This window comes from Perna viridis, chromosome 12 (genome assembly GCF_037379345.1).
Source record: "Perna viridis isolate PV_CMFRI_1.1 ecotype Kerala chromosome 12, ASM3737934v1, whole genome shotgun sequence".
Taxonomy (NCBI): domain Eukaryota; kingdom Metazoa; phylum Mollusca; class Bivalvia; order Mytilida; family Mytilidae; genus Perna; species Perna viridis.
Window position 1 is genome coordinate 37,082,605 of NC_142456.1, and position 13,772 is coordinate 37,096,376.

Below are 13,772 nucleotides of genomic sequence, written 5' to 3' on the forward strand. Positions count from 1 at the left end.
TGCCTGGAGTTGTTTAGCGACCAGGCTGACAAGAAAAAGTGAATGGATGAACGTGCATAAAGACGTAGAGAATAATCAACGACTTATAAGATATTGTTTGCGAAGTCGGAAAATAACAGCATATACAAAATATCAGTAAAGGAAAACAGAAAGAAAATGAATCATATGTAAAATTGTTGCGTATGCGATAAAAACACTGTTCTGCAACTACATCTTAAGGGTGCAGAAAACATTTTATCATCCCTCTACTGAGTCCCACTAACATAAAAATATTTCATTCCTGGTGTTCAAATATTGCTTTTTTCAGCCCTATGTTTAATTCGTTCCTTCAGCCGGGATAAGTATATCGGGATGATATATAACAAGGGCAGCATTTTTACAATGTTATTATCGACCAGTTGTGTAACAATCTATCAAATTGCCTATTCAACACAAAACGGAACAGTCCATTAAAATTGAAAATTTATTAAAATAGGTGGTCCTTTTTTAAATATGGACTTTTACTTCTGGTACCATCTGTTTAAATACAAAAGTGTGATTTGTTTTCTTACCACATGTAATAGAAGGATGTATAGTTATTATTGTTGAACTTTTTATTGGCCCTGAATACTGACGTCAGAGAAACTTGATTGATTTTCGAATAGTTGTATTAGGCTACGGTGTTGCCAATACGACTTTTGATCCACAAACAACTGGGACAAGGGACAGTATAGAAAACACTTTTCTATAACTTTCTATTACATGTATCTACTAGAACTCAATCAACACGTCACTGACAAAAAAATGTCAAAATAATATTTCCAAAACCTACCTCCACGGACTTGACATTTTCTGCGCAAATCGGCTGGTTCCTAAAAAAGCAAAGGACGCTTACCTTATTTTCACACCTAGTTTTATTGGAATCCGAGTTGCTAATATAATTTATTTCTTTGTACTTTCTATTTCAGTTCTTTCATATTCTTTATTGAAAGTGTCGGTTTTCGCTGTGTAGTGTTTATATTTTGGTTGTATTCTTTTGATTTCAATTCCACTCAAATCTTGGTTATCTTGAATACTCATTTAGCTCTGTTTTCATTTTGTTCTCTTCTTCTAAAACTGACCTTGAAGATTGTGTCATTTATTTAAAGAACGCAACATCTATTTAGTCACGTCGTCTAAAACAATGCACGTTCAACGTTTGTTAAAAACCGGAAGAAATAGAGTGCCCATTGTTATTGAAGTGTTTGTGTTATGGTCTTGTACTATTTAAAGTTGTTTACCGGCATTATGTTGTTCAACAAAATGATTTCGACCCCTGTTAATTTGATTTATTTCTTCTTAAATGTATTTTATTATATTGTAGGTATATAGCATTATCATTTCGAAATGAACGTATCTTATTTAGTAGCTATTTGTCTATTTGAACAAATGATTGGTTGATGGTTTGATTATTGTGTAGCGTCCTATGGCAAATATTTCAGGCATTTCAGGACGAGAACGATTGTCCAGTCAAACGGGTGGCCCTTCTATGTACAAGTCGAAAACATCGAGCCGGTTCTTTATTGTGCTAACTCACAGAAGCAAAAGCTCGCAGGTAGGCATCTCACCCCAACCAGATACGTTCGTACTCTGAGCAACAATAATCATCGCATTCTAAGCCAATTAAATACCGCGTGCTTGGTGGTGAAATAGTGACTATCTACGTTTTAGGTGTGACTATACCTTGGATCGAACCCAAGACCACCCCATCCCACCCAACATTGAGGCGACAACGCTACCCTTAGACCACCGAAACGGGTACTTAAACAAATGTCATATTGTCTCGAATCAGCCATACATGATGAAAATATTACTTCTTTATCAAGCGGACGTGGTAAGTAATATCTAATATCGGCAGTTTGAGCGAAATTCCTTTGAAGCGTACTTGCTGATAAAGCTAGGATCGGCAAACTCACTTGATACAAGAAATATGCTCTAGCGGGCTCAACTGATATGAATCGTGATAAAGTCACTATTAAAAACAAACTGTCATATATTAATGTCATTAAAGAATATCGTTTGGATAGATCCTTTAATCTCAGTTTCCCGTTATATAGATGACGTATTATCTTTAAACAATCCTAATTTCGGGGATTTGATACATCGCATCTACCACAAAGAACTTGAGATAAAGGATACAACAGTCACTGCAAGGTCACACTCATATCTTGACCTACAGTTGGAAATCGATGGTGAAGGAAAACTATTGACAAACTTTACGACAAACGTCATGACTTTGCATTCAAAATTATCAACTTTCCTTTCATCTGTGGCAACATCCCTTCAGCATCTGCGTATGGAGTGTTCATATCACAACTCATACGTTATGCGAAGCTACGCAGACTTTTTGTATCGCGGTAGAACTCTAACAAATAGGCTTCTGGAACAGGGTCATGTTGCTACAAAATTGAAATCATCACTACTAGTTTTATGGTCGTCATCATGAACTCGTGGATCGTTATGGTGTATCCATCTGCACCATGAAAACTGATTTATTCAACGAGTCATAGTTTTCCCTTTCTCGTTTGTCTACGCCGAAATGACTTTTTATGAGCAACTCGGCGGATGTTTCTAGAAAAGCAGAGGACGCTTACCCTATCGGTGCACCTGGTCCATGCTCCAAGTTTTTAGTAGAGTTCAAATTTGATTTTGTTACTTTGTATGTATGATTTTATTTACTTTATGTTATTTGTTGTGTTTGTTTGTTTTCCATGTCTGGTCTTTGTCCCTTGGAGTGCATTCTTTTTTTATTACCGCTATAACCTTGGTTCCCTTGATTACTCTTCCATGTCTTGTCTTTGTCCCTGGATTACATGCTTTTGATTATCAATAAAACCTTAGTTCCCTTGATTCATCTTAAATGCATTGAAAAGGTTCGTTTCAATGACATATTCATAAAAGAACCTTAAATGGTTAATATACACGAGAACAGGTCCTTTTCTATTATTTCATATGCCTTTTTAATTTTGGCATTCTTCCAATCAACACTGACTTAAAAACCAGTTTATTTACCAACAAATTTTAAAAAATCTTATGGTATGATTAACATCGCTGTTAATGTTGGTCAAGTACCGGTAGATAGTAAGTGCTCCTGTAATGTATAAGTGTTCTTGGTAAAACTATTTATGAATGTTATTTACAGTGGTTTATAAACAATGAGTTGTTGTTACGCCATCAATAACATAATAAGTCCTTTGTATTTGTGTTTAACTTGTTACGCTCAAAGATCACCAGCTAGAGCTAAATAAACGAAAATAATAATACCAAGTAAATGATAAGATGGATACATATTTATTAATAAATTATATTTTGTAATAAGGAGTAATCAAGGGAACCATGATTCTTGCGTTAATCAAAAGTATGGAATCTAAAGGACAAAGGCCGTACGTGGAAGAGTAATCAAGGAACTATGCTAATAAAAATCAAGTCCGAGGTAACTTAATCGTTGACATGTAATAGGTATATTTAATAGCTTTTAAGTTGATGATTTAAAACGAAAGCAATTAAAGCACAAAAATAACAAAACAAGAAGTAATAATCTGACTACCTATAAAAAGGAGATAAGAAAATGTCAAGGAAATAAGGATGCTAACGGACATGATAAGAATATGATAATGAAAACCATGGCCAGTAGACATCTAAAACAGACCTTCACATCAAAGTACAAGACATGATTGAAATAGCACATATATATTTGTTAAATCTATACAAATATAGCTGAAACTATATTTGATTTCATTACGTTCAACAGAATACTTGATTAAAATTTTAGAGGATGATGTAATATTCGAAAAAAAAAAGATTCTCTCAGGATATTGGTAATAGTGTAAAGATAAATATGAAGTTTGTAATATTCAAGAGGCATATTCCATTGAAACAGTTTTGTTACTGTGAGCAGTATCAATTGGAATTCACAACTAATTACACAGAACTGAAAGAGCGAGACAACAAAACAAAATCAGAATGGAGTGGATCCATAAGAGAAGTCATAAAATCATTGAATTTTGGGGGTCACGAAATATTTAAGGAGCTCCCGAAATGAAGTTTTTGAGGTCCATTAATAATTAAGAAGGTTCCGAAATTGAATAAATAATTAAAAATCTCCTCATATAATGATAATTTTTGCTGACTCCTCACCTCATACAATTCTTAAGTTCTTATATTTTTTTTCCTTCTCAGTTGTAAATTAAGTCTGAAAACTCACAATAAACACATGTAACACTTGATAAATAATTTCAGGCTAATAAGAGCCTTTTATTACCCTTCTACTTATATTAATACAATAAATCAAATATAAAGTAGCATGCTATTAATTTGATTTCTATATTATTTATATTACATGCATTGTAATATTGTTATTTATGACATATTTGTGATAAAGAACTGACGTGTATTTTATACATGCATCTCCGTGATTAAACTTGATAGCAGTACAAACATCATGTCTTTCTGAAACTGTTTACAATTACCATAAAAAACATATTTGACATTTTATATGATTGATATTACATCAAATTTGACGACAACCAGTTGTTACTCAATTTTACTCAAAATGGTGGTATAGCAGAATAAAATGATGTCACTCCTAGATTTTTGTTGGAGATTATGTAGCACGTGCTTTAGTATTGTGTATGTTTGTATTCCTATGTTCGGTTTTTCTATTACGTTATTGTATTTAATTCTGACACATCCATTGTGTACCTAGAACGTCTTTGTTTCGTGTTTTCACAATTTGGTCAAATATTTTTGATGTCTCTGAGTTTTCTTGGGCTTTTGTGGATGCACTTTTTGAAAAAAAGTTAGTCTTTTAAACGAAGCTACTCGTACTAGTAAAATTGTTTCTGTTTTCTATCAAAGTACAGAAACATGAAAGTGAAACAACGCCAGCATCAACTATAATACCATATTATAGTAATGTGGTCTTGAGTAATCAGCGGATTTATTTTAACCTTGTGTGTGAAAAGATTTCTTCTTTTTTACGAATGTTTTTGTTTCATGCTAAAATAAATCAACAGCGATAGATCATGCCATGCTGACAATAATGGCGTATAGCTTATAATAAAAATAACAAACAAAACAAAACGGAAGTAAAGTTACTTTGATGTGTTCATCGTGTCAAAATTTAATTTACTTTGCTCCTTCATCGATCCCGGACATAAAATTGGTTGGTGTTTCTAAACAAGCAAAGGACGCTTATCCATTCGTTTCAAGCCCCAGGTCTTTGTTGAGTACTGGTTGCTTATTTATTTTTTGTTTATGTGTATGTGTTATTGTCCTTTGTTGTGTGTGTCTATTTTTCCTCTCTAGTCAATATCCTTAGAATATTTTAATGCCCGCTATTAGATTGAAATAGTTTTATTGCATATTCTGTTGTCCAATCGTCTTTAGTTTGTTAACTTATTTCATTATCTGTTACCTTATATATTGTTTGTAGAGAACGTTTGGATTTAAAACAAGAATTATGCTTTTTAATATAGTTTTTGTCTGGCAAATGTTCTTGGCATGATATGACCTTGGTTATCAACAATGAAAACAATATTAAGCAATCATTTAGTTTCGAAAAATACCCAAGATGTTAATTAAAACTATGGAAACGCATATGGTACACCCCTTGTAAGGATACTTTGTGGCAAATAAGTCAGAATGATAAGTTATATTGTGGGTTATAAGCTGGAATCGAATCACTATGTAAATGATAACATGTCGGAATGATGTAGAAAAAAATGAATTCCAATGTCGACTTGCTAATATTAATGTAATGACAAGTTAGTAAGATGTCGACATGTTGAATTCAACTTGTTTATTTATTATGTCAACTTGTATATATATGATGATAAATTGTCATGTTGAAATCAACATGTCGGAATGATAAAGCAAAAATTGAATTTACAATGTCTACTTGCTTTATTATTCCGACATGTTGATTTCAACATGACGATATACCACAAGATGAACAATTTGACCAATGGAAGCGTATATTAGTCACGAGTTGCCGAGTTGTTTTGTTATCAAGTAAACATAAAAAAGTAGGAACGATGCATTAAATTTCAACTTATCGACTTAAATTTGTTCACTTGTTTACTTATTTTCTTTACTTTCCTTTTTGTAAAATGTGAACATGACGACATTTTTTGAACTAGTCTACATGTCGCAAGTGTACTTGTGCTGTTGCATTTGTACAAACAATGAAGAAGTAAACTTAATGATGTTTACTTGTTCAGTTACTATGTGGACATTTCGCCTTTTTTTAAGTTGACTTGTTGCGTTGGAACAGGCCAAATCAACTTGTCTAAAGTGCTCTTGTTCCGTTGAAATAAGAAGCGTATGAAACAAGTCGACTTGTATTTGTTGACTTGTTTGGTTAATTTCTTTTCTTTCCGACTTTTTCAAATTGATATCGGTCGGAAAATGTTTCTACACACACCACGTGATTATTTCAGCTAGAAGCATGGCAGTCTAAGGGGATGGATTTCTTTTAAGATTTCTATGCTTAATTTAACATAGATTGTACCCCGTTCATTGTGAATTCTTATGTTTTTCTTCATTCATTTTTATTTCGATCCCCTGGTTTTGACTACTGCCATATCATATTTCATGTGGCGCAAGCAACATTTCGTGCATCGCAATTATCAATGAACTATAAATAGTGGTCTGACCCATTATGGTTTACACAGGACTTTTTTATGCTCTTTAGCTCAATGGGATCGATTATACCGGAAAAACAATCAACGATCTTTCTCAGACTTATATCTTTTTTATCATTTGCTGCAGTTTTTTTTTTTTTTTTTGGTCATGTATGTTACATCAAGCATAATCATGTATAATATAAGTGTGATTTAAAAAAAAAAACAAAACAAACAAAAAAACCCCCCCCCAAAAAAAAAACAGAAAAACCTTGGTAACCCTTCCCTTGGTTGATCCTTCTGGAGTTTTAATTTATAAATAAATGGTGATCATGGTTGCAGTTGTTGTCCGTTAAAATGAAACAGATTGATGACTGTTAAATATTTGACTTATCTTTTCCATGTTTGAAAGCCGGAATCGCTCACCTGGCAGTGATTTTGTTACCTACTGTTTACCCCTGAATACATGCATTTTTCCTAGGTAGCAAAATTATTTCAAAATTATTCAGAGTTACTTAAAATTATCGGCACAACGTTTTACCTAAATCCTATAGGGGGGAGGGGGGAGGGGCTTTGTTTAAAAAGGAAAACTGAACATTTATGTAGTTGTTCCCAATTAAGCCAAAAGGTACTTATAAATGTTCTAATTTCAAGGAAGGGAAACTTTAAAAGTAACAAAATCACTGCCTGGGAAACCATGCCCTTAATTAAAGAGAAAATGAAGTATGTATACAAAACAATATTTCAGGGGTCATAACTCCTACAGAAATTTTTTTTCTTTAACTTAGTAGGAAGGTAGAGTTTATTAAAAGCCAAAAAAGCCCGGGAAATTCAGAACATTTCCAGGACCACAACTCGTTCAAAAATATTAGATCGTTTTCTTTCAATCTTAGTTGAGCGCTTTATACTCTAATAATTAACATTGATCAGCTGTTTTCAAGATAAAAACCAATAACGAAAAAATATTGAAGTTTTAAAGGTTAATATTAGTTCAAATATATTTCTACCTTAATTTGTTAGTGGAGCTCGTCATGCTTTTCATGTGAAGAATAATCGAAGCTTTTAGCTACATGTAGGTTACACTGTATGGAATCTACATTGATAGCCGGGCGTCTGGATATTGGAGTAAATTTTGCGAGTAATTACAGTTACAAATGATTTCACGGATTATTTTTATGTTGTCTGTTAGATAAGACACGGACCATTTGATTAAATTTTCCAAGGAAATTTTCTCGCAGTAACCATAAAAGAGAAAAAGTAATCTGACCGCGAAGCGGGCGAAAACAATTTTCTGACCCGCATACAAATACCCCCCCCCCCGGAAAATCAAATGGTCCGTGCCTAAATCCAAACGGCCGGCTACTAATACGGATTCCATACATTGGGGAAGTTTGCCTGTCCCTATTGTGACACAATACGATCGAAACATTTTATTCATGATTTTAACTTTCTAATTACAGGTTGCTTTTCTTAGCATTTTTATACGATGTAAGAGCCATGATACCATATCCAGGTGACAAGGGAGATATTGAAGAACTAGTTAGTTACTATTTTAGCAATTCGTTCACGACCTCGAAAATCTGTGGTTTCTTAATGATCCGTCATGGTATATCAGCAAGCGCTTCAACGGTTGAGAGAATTAAACGACGAAACGGATTGAGACGACGACAAAATAGTAGCGATCTCGTATTAGTCGCTCAGAAATATATGAAGTCCGGAGAGAAGGTCATATAAATCTTGGATATAGGTTTTTATGGAGACTTTTAAATACACGCCACCACCTCTCTGTCAGTCAGGAAACCGTGAGGCAGTTGTTGCGAATGATAGATGGAGAAGGTGTTAATTTAAGAACAAGACATCTATTACAAAGGAGGACTGACTTCAACAGAGGACCAAATTTTCTTGTACACATAGACGATTATGACAAATTAAAACCGTTTGGAATTGCAATTCATGGAACTATTGATGAATTTTCCCGCAAAATATTATGGCTACACGCTGGACCTTCTAATAACAATCCAAGGTATATTGCAAAGTATTTTTTTAGAATTTATCAAAGAAAGGAGGTGTTTGCCGCGTGCAATACGTTCCGATCATGGTACCGAGGATGTATTGATTAGAGATCTACAGATGGCGTTGACATTTAATCATCACGACGATGACATGTCTGGATTTCGAAGCTTTTTATTTGGAAGATCTACTGCAAACCAAAGAATTGAACGACTGTGGAGAAATCTTTCAGAAATCGTTACCAATTTCTGGAAAAATACATTGAAGGATATGCGTGATGCTGGTGGTTTTTCTCCTAGCAACCCACTCCATATAAAATGTGTTCGTTTTTGTTTTCTTCCCCTCATACAATCTCAATTACAGACAATTATGGATATTTGGAATACTCACCGAATAAGACCACAAAGAAGACTGGAAGGAACGCCTGCGGGCATTCCAAATGTACTTTACTATCAACCACAGATGTATAACTGTGCAGATTATTCGTTTGCTCTTCCATGTAATTTACAATCTAATCTATAGATACTCTTAGCAGGGATTGTTCAGATGATATGCCGGTAAGAGGTTGCAGTGACGACTTTTTGGAATTTATTTGGTTTCTCACAAATCAGCCGCCGCAAGACACTCTTCTTCCAAGAAATATGGAAAAGGCTATAGAAATATTTTTTACTTTAATATATGCTTGCTATGTGTTCACACATAGAGCTTAATTAATGCCAACATAGTGTATTTACATAGATTGAGTAATAAATACATTTAATATAAATTCGTTTGTATTTCTCTATTTAAAGATACAAAATTTAGGTTCAAGCTTGGATTACAGAGCGATGTAACAATAATTTTACACAAGAAACTTTCCAGAACTTCCGAATGTATCCGTAGAATTTAGAGTTAATGTTGCACATACACCGAAGGCATATATATGTAAAACTGTATATAGATGTTTGTGAGTCCTTTATCACTCAGCCAGGATAGCAAACAGATCATCTTTTCCGTCGTTTAGACTTAACGAAACTTTAAGAATCAAGTTTGAGTTGTGTCGCTGTAACGTTAGTAGTTGGATGGGGAGCTAAGGGGACAAAAGCGACCATTGTTAGTGTTCCGAGAAAGCAAAAAAATGTTCTCTCGTTCGTTTTATTCTCTATTTACGGTTCATTGAATAGCGCGTCATGATGAAAATGTGCTTCGGTCAACACTTTAACACGCCTATAAAACTATACGAAAAAAATGCATTCAATTCTTGCTGATCAGAAAACAAGATAGTCATCACAGCCATACAATACATAACTATATAGAAAGAGTAACATTAAATGAATATTATATCCACAGTCAATTCCTGGTTAAATTCCACTCTGCCACATACTCCCCCGGGCCGGTAAATGACGTCTCGGCACTTCATTAATGTACTAAGGTGAGGTATGTGTCTCCAATATCTTGAGAATTGAACGCCCTGCCTCTGTGTGCAAATCCTTTAGTAAACTAGAATCAGAAGCTAGAGTTGTAATGAACTTAACTCTCTTTTCCCAGTCACTTTGTGGTTTTCCTATCGCAGACTTGGTCATAAGGTACTCACCAGATCTAAATCTTTCTGGTGGCCTCCGTTCTCTGGTGGAACGTCTCAAAACCGGTGTATCTTCTGCATCTGTATCCGGAGAACTATCACTACCAGAATGGTTGATTTCCTGAGTAGTCTCCTCTTGGTCTGTTGAAGCGCTTCTGTTATCCTCAACATCAGACTGGCTATCGTTGACAATGATGATATCTTCCGATTGATGGTCGTCCCCTCCAGTCTCTGTTGACTCCTCATCAGGTCTCTGAACAGAATCCACATCAGCAATGACTAAACCACTGTTGCTCTGTTCCTTTTCCCCAATGACAAGATGAACCCATACTAACTCTTCATCTGATGCAACATCCTCTGTTTCATCATGTTTGGTCTGGTCCGGTTCTTTGGCAGGTATCAATCTTGCAGGTGTTGCTTTCCGTGGTGCAGGTGTTGGTCTGTCTCGAAGTATTCCAATAGGTAAAAGTAAGTTGCGATGAACAGTCCTGGTTCTTCCTTCCCCATTCTCCTTCCTCACCAAAACAAACTGGAATGTCCTCATTCTCATGAGTAATCACCACATATGGGTCATGCTCCCATCGGTCAGCAAGTTTATGTTTTCCCTCAAACGCAACTACTTTCACCAACACTCTGTCACCTTCTTTCACTGTTCCTCTTCTAACTTTAATATCATAATTGTCCTTCTGCTTCTCTCTAGCTTTCTCTGCAGCAGCCTGTGCTAGTCGATGTGCCTCTGCTATTCGTTCCCGCAATTCCTGGATAAATTTTGATGATGGTTCTTTCTCATTCTCTTTAAGTCCAAACACTGCGTCAACTGGAATTCTTGGATTTCTGCCAAACATCAAAAGACAAGGTGTTTGTCCAGTGCTTTCATGTCGAGTACAGTTGTAATAATGCACCATTGGTCCAACATGTGCCTTCCAGTTGATTTTCTTTTCCTCCTCGAGTGAACCAAGCATGTCCAGAAGAGTACGATTAAACCTCTCCGTCATTCCGTTTCCCATCGCATGATAACTGGTGGTGCGTGATTTCTTCATGCCGGTGATGGTACACAACTCCTTCATGATCTGGTTCTCAAAGTTGGCTCCCTGGTCACTGTGTATCCGGTTTGGTAAGCCATAATGGACTATGAATTGGTTGTAAAAAGCGTCAGCGGTGGTTTTAGCAAGCTGGTTTCTCGTTGGTACTGCCACAGCAAATCTGGTAAAATGATCTGTGATCACCAATATGTGTTGATGTCCTCCCTTTGATCTGTCTAAGGTCAAATATCCATACAAACCAATTCCAATGGTGATGTAGTGGTAATGTTCACTAGAGGTGCTCGCTGATTGGTCAGCGATTTCCTCCGTACACACCTTCCACATTTCTCAATCCATTCCACAATATCCTTGTGCATCCCAGGCCAATAAAACCTATCTCTTACTAAAGATGTAGTGCGATCTTTTCCAGGGTGACCATAATCATTATGCAAAGTCTCAAGAACAGTTGGCACATGAATAGTTGGCAATACTAGCTGATTCCTAGTCCCATCCTCTGTTGTTGTTGACCGGTACAAAACTCCATCAAAGAGGCGTAAGTGACTGAACTGTTTCCTACGCAAATTAGTTCCAATCTGTTTGCTGGATGGTTTAGAGTTTCTCTTAAGATGTTCCATAATAGTCCTAATGTCTGGATCTTGTTGTTGTACTTTCACCCAGTCGATGATATTTCCAGTCTCCAATCCAGTAGGATCTTCATCATCTAGTATAACATCCGGTGTAAGTGACATACTCTCCACATAGGACTTTGGAATCACGGAGTTGCATATTGCCTGCACCGATTCGTTGTTTATCGTTGGTAGACGACTCATGGCATCAGCATCTGCATTGTTTCTTCCAGGGCGGTACTTGATGTCAAAGTCAAATGCTGCAAGCGAAGCAAGCCAACGGTGTCCAGTGGCATCCAACTTAGCAGTGGTAAGGACATAGGTTAACGGATTGTTGTCAGTCAGGACTGTGAACTTCTTGCCATACAAGTAATCTCTGAATTTGTCGCTAATTGCCCATTTCAATGCCAGGAACTCTCTTTTGTGTGGTGGGTAGTTCTTTTCCGCTTTGTTGATTCCACGACTGGCATAGCTGATGACTCTAAGCTGTTCTCCTTGTTGTTGGTAAAGGACTGCGCCAAGTGCGTCTCCTGAAGCATCTGTATGTAACTCATAATGAAGGGAACTGTCAGCATATCCTAGAATTGGTGCTGTGCTGAGTCTTTCTTTTAGTGTCATATCTGTTAAAGGCCTGCTGATCTTACTAAAGTCTTTGATGAATCTTCTGAAATACCCTACAAACCCTAGAAATCTACGTACGTCCTCCGGTGTTGTTGGTTTGGGCCATTCCTCTACCTTCTCTGTCTTCGCTGGGTCGATTTCCACTCCATACTCTGATACAACATGGCCTACGTACTTAACATTCCTCTTGAAGAATTCACATTTGGTAGGTGCTAGTTTCAAGTTGGCGTCTCTGATGCGTTGAAAGATCAGTCTGACGTTTTCTAGATGTTCCTCATATCTTCTACCATAAACTATGATGTCGTTGATAAAAATGCAACAGATCTTGAAGTTGTAATCGGCCAAGCAGTTCTCCATAAGGCGTTTGTAAGTTGCTGGCGCATTAGTCAGTGCGAACGGCATCCTGTTGAACTCATAAAAACCAAGGGGTCCAACTGAGAAGGCGGTCCTCTCCTTGTGTTCCTCGAGTATCTCCACTTGATGGTATCCGGACTTCGTGTCAATCACAGAAAAAACTTACTTCCAGAGCAGCAGTTAAGTAACTCCTCTATACGTGGTAAAGCATAATTATCTCTCTTCGTCTGCTGATTAAGCTGTCTATAATCCACACACATTCTGAGGGATCCATTCTTCTTCTGTACCAAAACCACATTCGAAGCAAAGGGTGACCGTGAATGCCGAATAATTCCAATGTCCAATAACTGCCTAAGATGGGTACGCACCTCATCGTACATGAATAATGGTATGCTTCGGTATCTCTGCTTGAATGGTTGTTCATCGAGAAGATCTATCCTGTGTTTTACTTGGTTAGTACAACCAACATCATGATCTCCTCTGCTAAAAATGTCGCTGTAGTAGACTATAAGATCTTTACCTTTCTGAAGTTGGGTATCTGTCATATCACCATATATGACCATTTGATGAACTGGTGGTATATAGTGATACAGGTGATACTTTCATACGTCTGACCTAACTTTTGTTACTCAGAGGAGTACCTTCCTCTTATCTGTAACTTCTACTAAATGGAATGTAATGACACTTTAACACAATCATTATTAATTATTATTACAGATGTGCCCTCCTCTTCTTTCTTGCATAGCTAAACATGAACTTTGTCACTTTCCAACATTGGAAGTGGAGGTTTATCCATTAAGTAAGCATAACTTACAGTTTTTTTGTTGTTAAAGAAATAAGGTAGTTTATTAGTATTTTTTAAATGATGTTTACCTATACCAACTCAACCTCGCCACCGTCTTGAATAGATAAAGTGGCCTAATCCATTCTGAATGAC

General features: G+C 36.2%; 1 pseudogene; it reads left to right on the forward strand.

Annotated features, from left to right (window-relative positions):
* Positions 1-8,113: 8,113 nt before the first annotated feature.
* On the forward strand, positions 8,114-9,173 carry LOC148602180 (uncharacterized; annotated as a pseudogene).
* The last annotated feature ends 4,599 nt before the right edge of the window (positions 9,174-13,772 follow it).